A 20,208-nucleotide genomic window follows, 5' to 3' on the forward strand; every position below is an offset into this window, starting at 1 on the left:
GACGCCGGCCAGCCCACGAGCGTTCCAAGATAGGAACCTCATTGCGACCCCATAGGAAGGTGACATACACTACTACACCCTAGCAGGTCAGCTCTGTTAGGGCTATTTTCCGTTTCTTCCATACAAATTGTATTCTTTTCTTTAAGTAAAGGTACACTCATTCCTTGATCTCCTGGATCTTCAGCAGCTGAGGAGGCTCTAGCTTCAGCTGCACTGAAGCTAAAGTGATCCATGGAGTGAGGACTTAGCAGCTCTGCGTCTGCGCGAGAAACCATTAAACCAGAGAGGACCTTGTCTGGCTGAGGAAGATTGCTGGACCTCTTCTTGAAAGAGCTAGTCGCTTTGCTTTTCAACTGGCGTTTCTTCTCCATTGGGCTTTTTCGATGGGGCAACATAACATTCAGGGGTTGATTCTGGGTATCATCAATAGCCATAGAATCCTTACTTTGGTGGGCTCGAAGGCTGCTTGCGCTCGCCATCCTCATAGATTCGGATGGAGCATTTGCTGTATTACAAGTTCTATCATGTTCCATCATTTCAACGTCAGACTCCTTGCCCTTCGCAGGTGACTCCTTAGCATGCTCTACCGATTTCCTACTGGTGTGCTCAGATTTTTGCTTATATCTAGTCCCTTCCTCTTCTGCATTGACACCCTCCTCTTTCTCGAGCAAACTGTGAAGGGCTGAGAATCTGTTGGCCTGGCCAGCTTGACCAGCCATTTTACTCCGGGAAAAGGACCGGCGTTTGGGGCTTTTAACTGTCATCCAGGCCTTCCCATCATCTACTGTTGCAGGATCTTCTGAGGGGTCTTGCTTCAGCTCCTCACAAGCGAAAGTAAAGTGGGACGTCGCCCCACACCTAAGGCAGTATTTCACCTTCGATTCATATTCAACACTCTGCGCCAGGGCAACACCTTCTTCAAACGATATTCTAACTTCATTCACTGGAATAAAGCCCAGCGGAACCTCAAGGAGCACACGCGCATACCCCAAACTAGCGACCTCCTTAGTGAATGCTAAGAACAATAAAAAATTACAAAAACAAAACATAGCAACATAGGATGGACTTTCTTTCTCTAAAACATGAATGTGCAGTAAATAGCAGTGTGCACCTTAAGTCAGCTAAAATTAATTCCTAACATATACTCTTTGTAAATAATACCACTTGAAACATGAGATAACTAATTAATCTATCAACTACAACAGAAATTTGCAGTAAAAAACAGTAAAACCAAGATAAAACACCTAAATGTTATACTTGAAACCTAAAAACAGTAAAAAAGCAATTTAAACTATTAAATCAGCTATAATTAAAGATTAACAAGTATTTTTTTTTACTAAAAACCTTTTTAAACAAGAAATAACTATTGAACCACTAATTTACAGTAGAAATTATAGTAAAAATATGGTAGAAAACGAGGTAAAGCACCTACACTATATACTTAGGGACCTCAAAACGGTAAAAAAAAATCAGTTTGAATCATTAAAATAAATACAACTATGGGTTACCATCTAATATTAAACTAAAAATGGATATAAATAAAAAATAACTATTCAAACTATGAAATGGCAGCACCAGTTGCACTAAAAAGCAAGACTAAATAAGACAAAACTCATGCACACAATTCCAAAAATCAAAAAGTGAAGACCAACTAAAATTTCAACTTAACAACTAAAATACACTTAAGAACAACATGAAAAGACATGTATTCATCAAAGAAACCTACATAAGTATAATCTTATACTAAGCTTACTGATTAACTACATAAGTATAAACTTATACTAAGCTTACTGATTAACTAAAGTAAATCATGCTTTAAACCCCAAAAAAGATTTCTAAACTACCCAGTTACATTATATCAACTACTTTACCATTCCACAACATAGACTAGCTATATTTGACTATAGTTCAGCAAGATTCATAAGTTAGAACATTAAAGCACACTACAGCTGCTGCAAAATGTAAACAAACTGAATTAAAATAGGAGCAGAAGCAACCAAAGACACCAAAATTGTCATTATCCTAGCTAGCAAGCATCAATCCTTTAACTAGAATTATTGAAATCAGCAGACCATTAACTAGAAAGCATTTAAAAAAACTAATTTACACTTGGAATCAATGAGAATCAACAAAAATGAAAGGAAATAGGTGTTGTATATAATTGGCACTTTTGTTTATATATCTACCAAGCCTGAAGCCCCAAATTTAACAACATATTCAACACTGAATTAACAATATGTGCATAAAAACCACTTACTATGTACTAAGGCACAGTGAAACTCAAGTGGTAGATGCTGCCACTTCATGAAGTGAGAAAGAAATCAAGTGAAAAGGACTGCCGAACACAGCTAGCAGTTTGACCAGACAGTCAAGAAGCTGTCAGTGAGGCTTCTCACATGGCTCCAAATCTAAAACTACAATAAAATTGCATAAACTCGTTGAAAATGAATCAAACTTACTGCTACATGACAAAAAAATTATGCACTCATACATGATGGTCTACACTAATCGATTAACCCAAGTAAAAATCTGTAATATAAACCTGCAAACTAAGACATGCTCACAAGATTTGACAGGAAAACACCTAAAAGCCAAGACACATGACTAGAAAAACTTGGGAATCCTATTCTAGTTCATGGGAAACATGAAAGTGTACCTAATTTATGGTATGCAATGCAACAAGTTGGTAAATACCTAACTAAAATCGGTTGTGGTCCACTTGAATCCAGGATGCAAAGCTCAAGCTACCTTCTGGACTCCTCCGACTTCAATCCTCTATACACCAAGCATGGTTATGGGTTTGAGGGAAATAAGGATGTTGAAGGAGTTGGGTCACAGTGGGAGTAGATGTTTTGACCAAGGGGTGTCACCTAGTGAAGTTGTTGCAACTTCTTCTCCTAGGGCATGACTAGGCTAGACTGGAAAAGAAAAGAGAGAGGGGGGAGACAAGCTATGCCTCTTCCAAAGAAACATGAGCCATGGTCTAGCTCCTATACTTTTTTGTTTTTTGTTTTACAAAAACCGTGTCCATCAACTCTATTTTTATAAAAACACTCTTACTTCTTTTCTTTTCTACTTGATTCAACTAATATTTATTAAGAAAAATGCAAAATCTAAGTTTAAATAAATGCAAGATATGATTCCAAGGCCTAAATTCTACCAAAGATATGAGTTTTTAAGATAAAAAAATATTATTTTACCATTGGAAGCCAAGTTTTACTGTTTTACATGTACTTTATTCATTTTAGCTTTGATTTCGATCAAATTCGAACGGTGTTTCCTTGAGCTTTACACAAATACAAAACATGAGGATTGCAGCACTAAATAAAAATTAATGCATTTCATGCATTATTAAAAGCCTCCATGCTTACACAAACACTATCATTTAATTCTAATCATAGTTTTAGTTTTATTCTGCTTTTCTAGAAAGCATGGTTGCATTTAGCATATGCAACAAGCCTTTTGACCCTCCAAGTTTCACCTTAGAAGACTAATGCAGTCTCCTGAGGGTTTAGGATACAAATCTAACATCTACATCATGAAAATATATATATATAACACATTATTAGGAGTTTAAAACACATTATTAGGAGTTTAGGATACAAATCTAACATCTACATCATGAAATCCCATTCATTAGATTGAATAAAGCAAATTCCATGCCGCCACAGTAGAAATAAATTTTGAAATTTTGTTCCAAATTTGTAACAACTTTCTACTTCTTTGAAAATCATGTATGTTTAGCTCATCATTTTTCAATCAATGTTCCTACACAATGTGTGACATGCTCTCTTCTGATTCTTTTTCAATGACTTTTTTAATGTATAGTAGAAATGAGCCGCCCTTTAATCTAGACAATGTAATCTTCACTTTGAATCATAGGCTAGAGCTACTACAGGTTCCACCGCTTTGGTGGTTATGTGTAGTTTTATCGTGTCATGTCATCAAGCTTGCTACTCACTTTTTTTTTATTTTTTCTTTTTTTTTTAATAAGCCTTAAACATGACTAGATAGAAGTACATATCATCTATATTTCGGAGGCAGTAGATACATCAACTTAACTTCATCCCTCTACTCAAAAAATTGGATAGCGGAATTTACACTCACCCTAAACTCATTCTACCACTTATGTATCCATTGATTATTAATTAATTTTACCTACCACACAAAGTTATATAAGTGCTTCAATCCAAATTCAAACTATCACATACAATCAGTTCATCAAATTATATTTTTAAGATTGGTTTTGAATTTTTTTTTCAAATTGGGCTTAAAAATTTCTTGAAATACTCTAATTCATATTGTTGCAATCTATACAAAGTTAATAATGGAACTTTTTTTATGCCTAATGTAGTGAGTTTTTACAAAAATAGATACTAGAGAATTGCTTGAGATATTCATCCCTTCCCTCATGCTTAAACATTGCTGCCCTCAGCAATGCCCCCATTCTTAAACCAAACTACATGGATGCAGGATGTTAAAAATAATAAGAGCAGCGAAAGCAAGGAAAATATGACTTGATAGTTCCCACGAATGGTCCTCATGATGTGATCGTGCTCCCAAATTTTGCTACTTCAATAACTCACTTATAACAAACAAAGATTAAGCATACATGTCTTATTAATATACATCTTCACAAAATTTATATGCAGAAAGATGAAAAAGAAAGTACTAACTACGTAACATACAAGAGAGGGGAACATAAATGTTTCTAATTCTGTGGGTCATAAAGATTCATCTTCTCCATGTCACTATCTTCCTGATTTCCAATGTGGTATTTAAATTTCTGACCATTCACTATAAATTGTTTACCCGTTCCAATATCTTTGATCATAACTACTCCACTAGGGTAAGCCTCAACTACCTTGTATGGATCCTTCCACCTTGTTAAGAGTTTGCCTGGGAAGAGCTGGAGTCTTGAATTATAAAACCATACTTTCTGCCCTGGGACAAATAATCTTCTTTGAATGCATGTATCATGAAATGCCTTCATTCGTTCCTTATAAATCTTGGGTTTTTTATATGCATCATTTCTCGACTCCTCCGGCTCACTTAATTGCAATTTTCTCTCTTCACCTGCGTGAGTCAAGCCAAAATTTAATTTGTTGATCACCCAATATGCTTGGTGCTCCTGAGTCAAGCCAAAATTTAATTTGTTGATCAACCAATATGCTTGGTGTTCCTGAGTCAAGCCAAAATTTAATTTGTTGATCACCCAATATGCTTGGTACTCCAAGTCTACTAGCAAGTGACATGCCTTGTCAAACACTAATCGATAATGTGACATGTCAGTCAGGTTCTTGAAGGTAGTCTGATACAACCAAAGTACGTCATCCAACCTGACAGACCAATCCTGTTGATTGGGAGTAACTGTCTTCTCCAAAATTCTCTTTATTTCCCTATTACACACTTTTACATGTCCACTTGTCTGTGGATGATAGGGGGTGATGATCTTATGGTCAACACCATACTCCCTCAACAATAGTGCCACTTGACCATTTCTAAAATGCTTTCTTCTGTCTGAATGACAGCTCTTGGCATCTCAAACTTACTGAAAATGTAGCGTCTGATCAATTTTAAAACTACATTGTGATTATTGGTCTGAGTGGCGACTGCTTCTATCTACTTGGAGACATAGTCCACCACGACAAGAATGTAACATGTTTCCAAATGATGGTGGAAAAGGTCTCACGAAATCAACACTCCAAATATCAAATATCTTGATAACTAAAATGGAGGTCAACGGCATCATCATCTGCCTCTTTCCGATGCCAGAGGTTTGCAGACAATGAGGGCATGGTTGATGAATCTCATGAACATCTTTATGTAGTGTAGGTCACCACAATTCTGATTGTAACACTTTAGTTGCAATCTTAAGAGTGGAGAAGTGGCCTCCACAATGAAGAAAATGGCAAAACTCTAAAATTGGCTGATGTTCGTCATGTGGAATACATCATCTGATAACTTGATATGTTTCTAAATGAAATAGTTCTGGTTTCTCCTAGAAGTAATGACTTGCTTAAGATGCTAGATTATCTCTTTTTGATTTGCTCTAGTTTTCAAGCATCCTTATGAAACCGGCTTGGATCAATTCGGGAGTGGGACCCAAGTTGGGTCCGTTACCCCTGATTTTTGAGTTTGGGAGTCCGAATCCAGGTCCAAACCCGTTTAGCCCACTTTCTTGGACTAGATCTGATTTGGGATCGCCTTTGGGCAGAGTCCAAACTCACGTTCCATGCTCAAAACCTCCACTGAAAATGCCGCCTTGACTGCTGAGGAGAAGATGTTTGGCGGTCCACCACCTTAGCATAAGCAGGTGTGAAGTGGGCCTCCTTTGAACCGAGCCAGACCTTTTTAGGTGAAGACTCATTTTGAGGATTGAGAGGTTTAAAATTCTTCCACGACAACTCTTCTCCAACCCGGGGAGACTGATGCAGTGCGATAGATCCAGATCCATACTTTTGTAATTAGATCTAGATATTTTCAAATACAGTAAATGGATCCAGATCTGAAATTCATCTCTTTCTCTACATAAAGGAACGTGGGTTCATTTTGTACGTACAGTTAGAAGTTGGAAGTTGAAGAGTAAAAAGAAAAGAAATGCAAGCTTTCTCTTAGTTTTCTTCTGTTTTTTCCTTTTGTCTATTTATTTGCTTGAGTTTTAGTTAGCTTTAAGCGTAGTTTCAACTTAATTGTGCGTGACGATGGGTTGAGATTCGTTAATCTTAATCTGTCTTGCATTAGTTGCCGATTGATACTTGTTTCAAACTAGCGACTTGCTGGTCGATAAATCAATTAGTCAGCTTAACCGTTGGCCAATACTAATCCATGACCTACAAATATATGTATATGCGTTCTTTGTATAGACACATTTGCTTGTGCATTTATTTTCACATAAATAAATTTATTTATTTATTTCAATTGACTAGGGTGAGTAGTCCTCTGTCCGACCATTCGATTTTGACAACTTAGGTGAAAATACACTAACCAATTAGTACCTAGAATGTTGTGCATAAGACATTAACATGAAGATATCTACCATACAACTGATTAAGCATAGAAAAAAAAAGCAGGTCAGCAAATAAAAAATTAAACCTTGCCACAATCAAGTTACCTATCATTCTGTGCAGAAGAGTCAACTTTTGAAAACACATCTCCAAATCGGACATAGAAAAACCCTCTCAATGTCCTCGCGTCCACAGACATATAAAGACAAAAATAATATTCGACATCTCTAGATTCCATCAAAGATAAGGAAAATGAATCCCTGCTTGAAAGAATCCACCTCTCATTACGATTTCGTAAGGCTTGAGATAAAGCAGCTGCAACTTCTTCTGAATCCCCAGGTGCTGGCCAAAGTCATGCAGCAACAGCTGAAAAAAAAACCATCAAACATGGTCATAACCAAAAGAGAAAAAAAGATGCTCTTCATAGGGAAGAAAAGCCTGCAACTTCACCTCAACCACTAACTTGGGACAACAGAAAAGCTGTTCCTTGTTGCAAAGGTAAGGTGTTCGATTCGTTGTCACAATCGCCCAAAGGCAAGGCACAGTAAGCGCTACAGGAAAAAAATTATAGAGTAACATTTTGAGCAGCAACAATTGCAATGAAAATAAGCTATCTGAGCCACAATAAGCAGAAGGAAATACGGAGTAATGTTTTGATCAGCAACAAGTGTGGTAAAAAAGAATAAAGCCCTACACGATAATTACTGAAATATCATCAGAAGCCTTCAAGTTCATTGATAGTTCTCGCTTAACCAGAAAACCTGCAACAATCTTCCTCTTGCAGCCAGGCACGGTCACCCGATGGTGCCTGCCTTTTCAGGAAGGCAAACCCTCCGGCGTTTTGTTCTTGACAAGGAATGGGAGAACCCAAAAGCCTTCCTTTCTCTTAACCTCAATGGCAGAGGTCAGGCTAGCCCTCTAGCAGCAACAGGCGAAGGGCCGTTGGGCTCAATTGCCATAGATGTAGCAAATACTGGAGGATGTCACTCTATGGTCTTTACGCAGTGGAAGAGCAGCGTACCCACTCTGTGTACTGTTGCAGGCTCCCAACGATTGCTTGGAAAGCTCATAGGAATGACCCCAATGGTGCCACGCGCGAAAGCTCAAACGAGGGATGTAGGGAAGGAACGAGAAAATTTCGGGAAAGAAACGCTGTTATCGGGCGAAGAAAGGAAGAACTTTGGGGACAATACCGTAGGAAGAGGGAAGAAAAAAGATTGGGGAAGAAAAACAGCGGTGATAAATGTCATCGGTATAGGCGGTGATAAAAGTTTTGGTAGTGGGGAGAAACTGCCCTACATTTAGGTTTTAAGGGTGACCTACATTCATACAAGCCTAATCTAATGTGAACAAAAGAGACCTTACTGACTTACTAGTAAGGCTGTTAAATGAGTCAGCGAACTCGAGCTCGACTCAAACTCGCTTGATAAACTTAACTCGAACTCGACTCATTTATTAAACGAGTGGACCTCGAGTTAAGTGGGCTCGGCTTGGTTAAGTTTGAAAAATATATATATATAAAATACATTTCATAAAATTATCAAAAAAGGTAGATTGTTCAAATGGGTATGTATGTGATTGGTATGTAGGAGGTTTGATGTTCAAATCTACATGCTGCCTCTTTTAAAAAATTATTTTTTAATTAAATGCTTGTCTCGACTCAAGCCAATCTTCAGCGAATCGAGCCGAGTTCAAGTTGTAAGAGCTCGCATTGAGCTCAAGCTAATGAAATCGAACATGACTCAAGCTCGAGCCGGATCGAGCTCAAGCTAATGAAATCAAATTCGACTGGAGCTCGCCCAAGCAAAGATCGAGTTTCTTTAAAGATAGTTGAGCCGAGTTCAAGCTGGCTCAGCTTGGCTCGAACTTGGCCCATGAACAGCCCTACTGATCAGCTAACACATTGTGGCTTGCGAATGCAAAGTATCCTACATAGATAAGGTGTGGAGTTCTCAAGTAGTTTGATTTCATTATAGTAAACTGCCACTTGCCCCTATTCCCAGTAATACTATTTTAATGTCATCAAAAATCAAAACCTATTCTCTCTCTTGGTTATGTATAGCTATTATGTTGTGCCCACTTATGCGTGAGAGAAAGAGGCTTATGGTTCTCTCTGTTCATTCCTCTTTTTCATGCTTTTTCAATCCTTCATCTTCCTCATTGATTTATGAGCATTTAAGAACTATTTTACATCACAAAAATGTATCATTGAATTAAAACTTGAATTTAGGACCGGGTAAATAGGGCTGGTTTGTGGGTAAGTGTAGAGGACAAGAGATTTGTGCATGTCTCTTTAATTGTTATCTTCCTATAATGACGTGTTTCTTTCCTTGTATTTTCAACTTTATGTTGGCAGTTATTTTTTTTTGTCATCTCCTCCAAATATGGTGGTTCTCTTGTTGTGGTGAATATCATTCTTTCACTGTCTAACCTCTTGCAAAGATAATGAAATCTCTCAGCCTCCGTGCTGTTTCAGTCGTTGATGTAGGCCATTGATTCAGGCTGAACCACGTTAATTTTGTGTGATTGCTCTATTTTTCTTCTCTTTTATTTCAACATGGTATCAAAGTGTTTTCAATCAACTGCTAAGAGTTTCTGCTGAGGTTGCTGAACCAGTGTATGTTGTTTTCTGTGTTTTCTTGCCATCACTTGAAGTACATCCTCCATATCATCTTCATCTTGAGTGTCATGGCTGAACCGGTTAACAATCGAGTCATTGAGAAGATTGTTGTCCAAGAGCAACCTAATCCTGCTATTAAAATCATATCTATGCTTCTCAATGGGACTAATTACCTTGCATGGTCAAAAGAAGCAATGTAATTTTTGAGTAGAAAGTCAAAACTTGAATATGTTACCCGTGACCTCCCCAAGCCTGATGAGAATCGTTCCTTCTACAAGGAGTGGAAGATGACCAACCACATGGCCATGTCTTAGTTGATGAATTCTATGGAACTTAAAATTCAACAAGGTTTTTTTTTTTTTTTTTGGTTGAAACTGCTACACAAATTTAGAAAAAGGCTAAAGGTTTGTATGGAGAGAAAATAACCTAGCTCGGATGTTTCACTTGTAAAAAAAAAAAAATTGTTGTATAAAGAAGGATTAGAAAAACACTTTTAGTGAACATCTTGGTGACCTTCAGTGGGGTAGCTACATTGCAACTGCCTTGCCCACACCAGTCTCTTAAAAGTTCTTTATTTTTAAATGAGACTCTTAAATATTTATCCTTATATATATATATATATATATATATATATATATATATGAGTGCCCCACCAGATTTGAGTATTTTTAAACAAGTGCCCCTCCAGTGAATTTTTCTGGCTCCACTACTAGTGACCTTCAAGGGCTCTAGGATGAGTTAGACTACCTAGTTGATAGGTCTGAAAGTCTGCAAACCAGAGACTGTTTGAGAGAGCAACAAAAAATCTTTCAATTGCTTAACAGTCTTAGTACATACTATGAATCATTATGGCAATAGAGTTTGCTAACCTCATTATCTATCATTTGTTCGTTATTAATGAGTGATGAATCAAGGAAGCAAGTCATGAATCCTGCATTCCCAAAGGGAAAAAAATCTGATGACAAAGTAGCATTTGTGGATGCTGAGAGGTAGAATGAGTCCAACCGATGGAAAGGGAAAAATAAGAGAGTGTGTACTTACTGCAAAAAGGTGGGACACTCACACAAGTGATGTTGGGATCTGTATGGAAGACCGAACCGAATCTAAGAGATCACCATTTGAAAATCCAAAGAAACTTTGCCCTTGACGAAAGTGGCCGCTAACAAATCTAAAAAAACTAATGAAGCTTTGGCTATCTTAGAAAAGATTCTATCAAGCAAGAAGTCATGGCTGCATCGGCAAGCAACTCCACTCTATATGACTTCAAAGGTATGTTTTCTAACACTTGGGTGTTGGGCTCCGGGGTGAGTGAATACATGACTATGGATTGACATCTACTTAGGAACTATTCTACTCATAATATTGATAAATGTGTTACTATAGTAGATGAGTCATTTATGCATGTGAGTGGTATTGGTGAAATGTCCTTTTTAAATCAGCCTACTAGCTCCAAAATTCTACACATGCTAGAATTGAATTCTAATATGTTATCTATATGAAAACTTTAAACAGAACTTAATTGTTTTGTTACTTTCTCTCCAATTGATGTGGATATTAAAGACATTGTGATGAGGAAGATAATTGGTGAGGGAGAATTACGGTGCGACATTTATTGGCTGGACAACACAAGTAGCACACTGATCACAAGTCTAAATCTAATGTAAAGTTATGGCAGCGACGCCTTGGTCATTTGTCAAATCAAATGTTAAAAATAATAATGCCTGATTTAATTTTAATTTGCAACTGTGTGACATTTGTAAATTTGTTAAGATGTCTAACTTGTCATTTGGTACTTCAAAAAATAATTATAACACTTTTTGAGTTAGTACATTTTGATGTTTGGGGCTATATGCATGTTAATTCTTATAGTGGATATCACTACTATGTGACGTTCATTGATGATTTCTATAAAATGACATGGTTGTGCCTGCTGAAATCTAAGAATGAAGTTTTTTCCAAGTTTTGTGATTTGTACAGGATGATTGAAACTCAATATAATGCTCACATGATGATCTTGAGAAATTGCATGGTGTTACTCACTAGTTTACATGTGTGGATACTCCCCAATAAAACAAGGTAGCTGAGAGGAAAAATAGACATCTCCTAGAAACTACATGTTCATTATTGTTCTAAAGTAAGTAGCAAAAAGCTTTTGGAGTGATGCAGTTATGACCGCAAGTTATATTATAAACTAGGTTCCATCGAGACATTTGAATAACAAATCTCCCATGAAAATCCTTATAAATAGACCTATCAAGGAGACAGAAAACTTGTAGCTAAGCATGTCATGACAACCATTGAACCCTACATAAAATTGGATGTAGAAGAGGATGAAGCTTTGAGAGATGTTTCTAGATATTAACAATTGGTTAGAAGACTTATTTATCTTATGGTAACACAACTTGATATTTCGTTTGTCGTTAGTCAGGTCAGTCAGTTTATACATGCCCCTAAGGATATACATATGCAAACTATTGATATAATTCTAAGACATTTGGAAGGTTCTCTAGGTAAGAGATTATGGTACAAGGCATAATGGAAACATCGATATTAGAGGATTCACAAACACCGATTGAGCTGTCAGCACAAACAGAAAATCCACATCATGAGACTGTGTTTTCGTTGGATGAAATTTAGCAACATGGAAAAGTAAAATATAACATACAGTGTCTTGATCCAATGCAGATGTAGAGTATAGGGGATGGCTACAACAGCGCATGAACTTATTTGGGTTAAATCTCTTCTTTGTGAAATTAGATTCAAAGTTGAAAAACCAATTTCTATGCATTGTGACAATCAAGCTGCAATACATAATGCAACTAATTTGGTCTTCCACGAGTGCATTAAACACATAGAAATAGTCTGCCACTATGTACATGAAAAAAGTCCAGCAAAAGGTTATTGCAACTCCATGTACTAGAAGCAATGATAAGCTTGTCAATGGATTAAGTAAAGGCTTGGTTCTGAAACATCTTCAAGAGCTAAAATTCAATTGGTGGTCTCTTTGATTGTTATCTTCCTATAACAATGTGTCTCTTTTCTAGTAGTTTCAACTTTATGTTGACTGTTATTTTTGGCAGTTGTCATTGAATATCATTTTTTTCACTTCTAATCGGTTGTAGAGATAATGAAATCTCTCCGTCTCCGTGTTGTTTCAATGATGGATGTAGGCCACTGATTCAGGCCGAACTGCGTTAATTTTGTGTACTTGCTCTATTTTTTCATCTCTTTTATTTCAACAGTAAGTTCCTAAATCTCAAGTTAAAAATATAAAAATAGCATTCTCTAATATGTATCTCCAAATAGGTCGACCCACTCACTTCCCTTCGTCTTTGGGACCTTTCATCTCCCTCTCGCTTTATGTTGTCATTGTAGTGTTTATCGCCATCATACTATTTGTCACGGGCCGACTCCTTCGGACCGTGCAGCATGGCAAACTCTCGCCAGTAAGCAGCAAACCTTTGCCTCGTTCAAGTGGGCACAGATCACTTGAACGCCTTTTCGAAAATAGAAGACACAAAATGCACAAAGAGTGTGGAAAGAAAACTCGCAATATATTCACTTAAACAGTTGAGTACATCACAAGGGAAAGCAAGTAAGCTTTTACACTTTACTTACAAAGGATGGCCGAAACCTTTTACAGAATTCTCATACCGACCATCCAAAACAAAGAATCCCAATCTTCCACTTGGGGCCGTTTTGAGAGGGTGCTCCGACACAGGTGAACATTCGAGCTTATACTAAGACTCAACATAAACAAAGCAAATATAACAAAAGGAAGGGACGACTATACAGACACGACACAAGGGAACAGGCTCCCCCTTTCAAATCAAGCGTTGTCCTCAGCGGTAGCAGCTTCATGGTAGATCCTGACTTCTTCTGGATGACTTTGCTTCAAACGAAAGACATACTCCCATGTTCGCTAGCCTTCGTCTACCCACTTGACCAAGTATCGCTTCAGTTCACCAAGGTAGTTGACTTTGTGTCGAAGGATCTGGTCTAACTGTCGGTCAGTGGCCCTCCGGGTCGAAGGAGCTCGTTGCAAAATTGGTTCTCATCGTGGCTGGCTTCTCTTCAGGTCTTCAGCGTCGGCATAGAAGGGCTTGAAGTTGCAGACGTGAAACACTGAATGCACTTTGAAGTCTAGCGGCAGATCTAACTTGTATGTCAGCTTCCCAATCCTCTTGACCACAGTAAATGGCCCTTCATATTTTCGGATCAGCGCTCTGTGTCTTCCACGGAAGATACCCGAGCGGTCTGGATAAAACTTGATGAGAACTTGGTCTCCCACTCGAAACTCGGCAGGTCTCCGATTCTTGTCAGCCCATTTCTTCATCTTCTTGGTGACCTTGTGCAAGAATGCCTTAGCTATCTCTGTTTGTTCCTGCCAGTCTCTGATGAACTGGTAGGTGAAGTTGGGTCTTCCCTTCTCTTGGGCTGCAACAGTGTGAGACATCAACGGCTGCTGCCCGGTGGCTACTGCGAAGGTGCTTTGAACTGAAGACTCGCTCTTCTGTAGGTTGTAACAGAATTGGGCCACATCGAGCAGCTTTACCCAGTTTTTCTCGTTGGTGCTGACAAAGTGGCGTAGGTACTGTTCTAACAAGGCATTGATGTGTTCGGTCTGGCCACCAGTCTGCGAGTGGAAGCTTGTGGAAAACAAGTCTGAGCCAAGCAACCAAAGCACTTCATGCCAAAACTTACCCGTGAAGTGAGCATCGCGATCACTCACAATACTCTTCGGCACATCCCAGTACTTCACAATGTTTTTCACAAACATCTCTGTCATTTTCTCCACTGGGCTCTCATTTGTAATTGGGATGAATGTGGCATACTTAGAAAACCTGTCCACAACAACAAAGATAGAGCTGTAGCCATCAACTCTGGGTAGACTCACAATGAAGTCCATGGAGAGGCTCTCCCACAGATGCTCCGGAATAGGAAGAGGCTCAAGCAGGCCGGTAGGCTTCTGATTAGTCCCCTTATCCTGCTGGCAAATGAGGCAAGTCTTTACATACGCCTCCACGTCGTTGTGCATCTAGGGCCAGTAATACCCACGTTCGAGAAGGGTCATAGTCCGCTCCTGGCCTGGATGGCCAGCCCAAAGCGTATCATGGCACTCCCTTGTTAGCTCCCACAGGAGATTGACCCACTTCGGCACGAAAACACGTCCGCCCTTGATGAGGAGCAACCCATCTCGTAGCCAGAATCTCTGAGTCTTCCTCGCTTCAGCCAATGCAACCAAGTGTTGGGCCGCTAAGTCCTGCTGCATCCCTTCACGAACCCGCTCGAGGAGCACACCCTCCAATTGGGCTTCGGAGGTCCTCGCTCGAGAGGCTACAAGTTCTGCCTTTCGACTCAAAGCATCTGCTACCATGTTGGTCTTACCAACCTTGTACTCCAAAGAGAATTCGAACTCTGCCAAGAATTTCTGCCAAGGAGCCTGCTTCGGAGTTAACTTCTTCTGAGTCTTGAAGTAACTTGTGGCCACATTATCTGTCTTGATGATGAACTCTACCCCCAGTAGGTAGTGCTTCCATATGCGTAAGCAATGCACAATGGTGGTCATCTCCCGTTCATGCACTGTGTACCACTTCTCAGGGTCCTTCAACTTCTAGCTCTCATAGGTGATCGGATGACTGTCCTACATTAGTACCCCACCAATGGCAAAATCTGAGCCGTATGTGTGTACTTCAAAGGGCTTTGAATGATCTAACAATCTGAGAACAGGCTCTTGTACAAGGACACACTCAGGCCTTCAAAGGCATCTTGTGCAGACTGAGTCCAATCCAGAATCTATTCTTTTTGAGCAAGTCAGTGAGGGGCGCCGCTATCAATGAGTACCCCGTGATGAACCACCGATAGTAATTGGCTAACCCAAGAAAGAACCGCAATTCAAGCACATTTGAAGGCAGCTTCCAGTCTTGGACAACTTTCACTTTTTCCGGGTCCATTCGTAGCTGACCATCCCCTACAATATGGCCGAAGAAATAGATCTCTCGTTGGCCAAAGAGACACTTCTCCTTCTTCACATAGAGATCATTTTCTTTGAGTACCTGGAACACCATCCTCAAGTGACCAACGTGCTCCTTTAGGTCACTACTAAAGACCACAATGTCATCAAGGTTGACTACCACAAACTTGTCAAGATAGGGGTAGAATATCTTGTTCATGAGAGTCAAGAAAGTCGCAGGGGCATTCGTCAACCCGAATGGCATGACTAGGAACTCATACCAGGGGCAAGTGGTCTTTGGTTCATCACCTTCTATGATCCTGACCTACCAGTAGCCGGAACGAAGGTCCAACTTCAAAAAGATCTTCGCCTTACCCAAGTGGTCGAACAAGTCCGCAATCAAAGGCAGTGGATACTTGTTTTTCACTGTCACCTTGTTCAAAGCACGGTAATCCACATAGCGTCTCTTGGAGCCATCGTGTTTCATCTGGAACAATACAGGGGCTCCGAATGGTGCCTTAGAGGGATGAATGATCTCTGACTCAAGTATGTCATTAAGTTGCTTCTGCAGCTCCTTCAGTTCGGCCGGTCCCATTCTGTAGAGGACCATAGCTGGTGGCTTGGCTCTGGGAACCAAGTTGATTTCATGATCAACTTCGCGCCTGGGAGGTAGGTGCTTGGGCAGCTTGGGGGGCATCACCCCCTCGAACTGCTTCAAGACAAAGGCTAGCCCTGGGGGAATGACTCTCGACTGAGGGTCATCTTCTTGTAGATGTACAGCCACAAGGAATGTTTGTTTCCCATGACGCACGACCTTCTTCAGCTGCATTGCCGACAACATCGGCTGGAACTTGCTTCTGACGGAGTGGCAGTGCACTGTATGGGACTGGTCTGTACCCATCAACGTCAATGTATTGAACTTCGGCAACATCATTGCATTCTGGCCTCTAAGGAACTCCATCCCAAGAATCACCTTGAAATCGTCCAAGGGTACTACGGAGAAGTTGGTGACTACCGTCCAGCCTTCAATCTAAACCGTTACACCCTTCGCTTCTCCAAGGATGAGTCTGACTTCAAAGTTCATCGTTTTAAGGGTCCTCTACTACGCCACAGGCTTCAATCCCACTCGCTCTGCCTCCTCTCTTGACACAAAGTTGTGCATTGCCCTGTAGTCTACCATTGCAACAGTAGACATTCCATTCAGAGTGACGTTTGGGTACATGAGCTCCTTGTTCACCATACTGTTAGACACTAAGCGACTTTGGACAGCTTTGATCGTTTGGGCGGCACCCATCCGTGTTTGCCCTTCTTCGGTGGCCCTCGTGGCATTGGCTTGCCTGGTAGGTCTCACACGTTTCGGGCAGACACGCGCCTGATGCTTTCCTCCACAGACCCAACAAGTCACTTCTCTTGGTGGCCCAGTGTAGTCCTTGCCAAAGAAGGGTTTTCTGGGACGACAATTCATTTCTGGTGTCTCACCATTCCTCCCTCTTACAGTCGTGGTCGGACTGCTTCGTAGACTTGAAGGTATCAGTATAGCTTTTGCGTTGGGTATCGGCCAAGCGCTCAGTTGCCACATATGCTTGTTCCAAGGTCTTTGGATTTGATCTCTCCACGTCGGCTTGGGCCCAAGATTGGAGCCCTATGATGAACCAGTGTAGTTTGTCTTTTTCTGGCATCATAGGCACGTCCAGCATGACCTTTTGGTATGCCCTGATGTAATCTCTCAAGGCACCTGTCTGCTTCAGGTTCGCAACCAACTGATAAGCATGCCTTTCAGCATCCACGGGCATGAAGTATCCCTTCAACTGCTTGCGAAAGTCGTCGAAGGTACGAATCGTGCAGTCCCCATTCTCAATGTCCAACATTTTCCGCCTCCACCAAGCCATAGCATCTCCCTCTAACAACATCGCTACGGTCTTGATCTTCAAGTCCTCTTCTACTACGTTCTGCAAGTTCATGTAGTAGTCAACTTGAAACAGAAAGTTGTCGATCGCCCTGGCATCTCGGCTATCACTGTACTTCATCGGACGTTGAACGTCGACCCTACTGGACCTCTCTTGACTATTACTGGCTGAATTAGTACGTAGCAGTTTCTGGTTTGAAGCCCGAAGTCCAGCGACTTTGTCCTGTAGGATCTTCACCAAGTTAGAGAGTGATTGGTTCATGGCCACTAACTCGGCCATCTGTTCCCGCATCAACTTCATCTCCTCCTTCAATCTCTCAAAGGTTTTGGTAGCAAAGCTGAGGGCTTCCTCATGGGTGGCCACATCTGCAACCAACCAATTTACCGTCTCTTCTAGGTCTCCCTGGTCATGGGCCAGGCTTGCCTCCTTTGGGTAGGCCGGCTCCTTGCCTTTGGCACCTTGCATATTGTATTGTGATGTCATCGCGTCCTCCTCAACAGCAGCAAGTCGGCGTGAGGCTCTACACCGACTCTCTGATTGCTTCTCCAGATTGAGCAGAATCTGGGCTCTGATACCAGCTGTCACAGGCCGACTCATTCGGACCTTGCGGCACGGCAAACTCTCGCTAGTAAGCCGCAAGCCTTCGCCTCATTCAAGTGGGCGCAGATCACTTGAACGCCTTTTTGAAAATAGAAGACACAAAATGCACAAAGAGTGTGGAAAGAAAACTCGCAATATATTCACTTAAATAGTTGAGTACATCATGAGAGAAAGCAAGTAAGCTTTTACACTTTACTTACAAAGGATGGCCGAAGCCGCTTACAGAATTTTCATGCTGACCATCCAAAACAAGGAATCCCAATCTTACACTTTGGGCTGTTTTGGGAGGGTGCTCCGACACAGGTGAACATTCAAGCTTACACCAAGACTCAACATAAACAAAGCAAATATAGCAAAAGCAAAGGACGACTATACAGACACGACACAAGGGAACACTATCTATCATCGCCTTAAATCAGGACCAACTATCCGCCACAACCAAATGATTGCTCTTGCGAGGCGCAGAAAGAAAAAGACATGGTTCATCCTGTCACTGCTTTCCATGATTATTGTCCCGCATTTCATCGTTGATCGGAATCACAGTCTCCATTGATTATCCTCTACAACAGGTTGCTTGTTGTCTCGTGAAGGAGGAGGATGAAGAACATCTGCTGCATCCACTCATTCACCTTAGAATCTTGACTTGCTCATGCTAATCATTTGAGAATAGTGCTTACCCTAACCATTCGCTCTTAACATCTGCTTTGCCTCTCTGTTTTTTTGTGGAGGCGGAACCCATCGCTAAGCTTTTCTACTTTGGCCATGGCACACATTCCTCAATGGAGAGCTCTCAGAGGATGGTTTGGTTGTTTGTAACTGCAATTCATGCTATGCATGTGTTGATTGCTCGAAGTTCTTGCCTACTAGTGCGTAGACGTTGATAGCTAATCCTTTCCCTTTCCCTTTTCCTTTTCCTTTCTCTCCTTTTTTTCCTTCCACTTCTGAATGTCATGTGACAGCGGGAATGCTTTTGAAAATAAGTCTCGCAGAAGTTTTGGATGGGGAAGTTAGAGTTCCTCGAAGTGCAATACGGGGTCGGAACATGTTATGAATAGAAAAAATACCAGAACTTACTTGCTGCTTAAATAAAAAACCCTCTACCAAAGTAAAACCTAGAAAAAGTTTCCTCCATAAGATTATGAAAATGCCCCTTTTGTAAAACGTGGATTATTTTTTTTTAAATGCAACTGATTTTAGGGCATTGTAAAAAGAAAATTTAATATTAAAATAAACTCAACCAGTAGTTCGACTTGTTCGTCTTCCATGCTGTAAAAGTTAAAATTTGAGTGGAACCAGTGGTCATAGATAAAAGATATTATTAGGTTGCATATTTAAAATTTTATAAATAAATTAAAACAAAAAACTGTGAATCTACTTTAGGGTAAATATTATTAAAAAAAACTACACCATTGGATACTTTTAGTTTTTTGGAAGTTTTCTATTTTGTTATGCAAGTTTTCTCGTCCTCAATTTGCTGTAACTTAGCAATTGTTTTTTGTTCATTTTTTGCTTTGTACTGAACAAACTATGAGGACACGGTTACTTTTTCTAGGTTTTATCTATAAAATAGGCATGATGTTTTATGTGCGACTGAATTATGTACATCCTAGTTTGGAGATTTATTCATTTGCATTTGCTTGCACATCTGTAGTGCCCTCATTGGCCTTTGGATAGTAGGTTGATGCATGTATCATATAGTGAGCAAGAAACTCTTGTAGTTTTTAAACATTTTTTGCATCTAAATATGAGCTTTTTTACTAAATTTTTAAATTACTCATTACATTCATTTTGGCTTAATTAGTAGTGATGAAAAAATAGCATATTAGGAATAACAGAGCCTACCAGCATGACGTGCAGAGACGAACAAATAATAAAGGAGAAAAATAAATGAAGGGACCAAAGGAGAAAAATATAGGAGAGAGCAGATGAGACTGAAGTGGAAGGAGAATAAAATAAAATAAAGATACGAAGAAATAAGGTAGAAGAAGAGGAAGAAGAAGAAACAAGGGAAGAATAGACGCAACATGGAGAAAGGAAAAGGAACATTAGAAGAAGAAAGAAAGAAATAAAACAATAAAGTAGAAGAAAGAGGAGCGCGAGGAAGATGTAGAGAGAAAAGAG

The sequence above is a fragment of the Nymphaea colorata genome, chromosome 1 (genome assembly GCF_008831285.2).
Source record: "Nymphaea colorata isolate Beijing-Zhang1983 chromosome 1, ASM883128v2, whole genome shotgun sequence".
Classification (NCBI taxonomy): domain Eukaryota; kingdom Viridiplantae; phylum Streptophyta; class Magnoliopsida; order Nymphaeales; family Nymphaeaceae; genus Nymphaea; species Nymphaea colorata.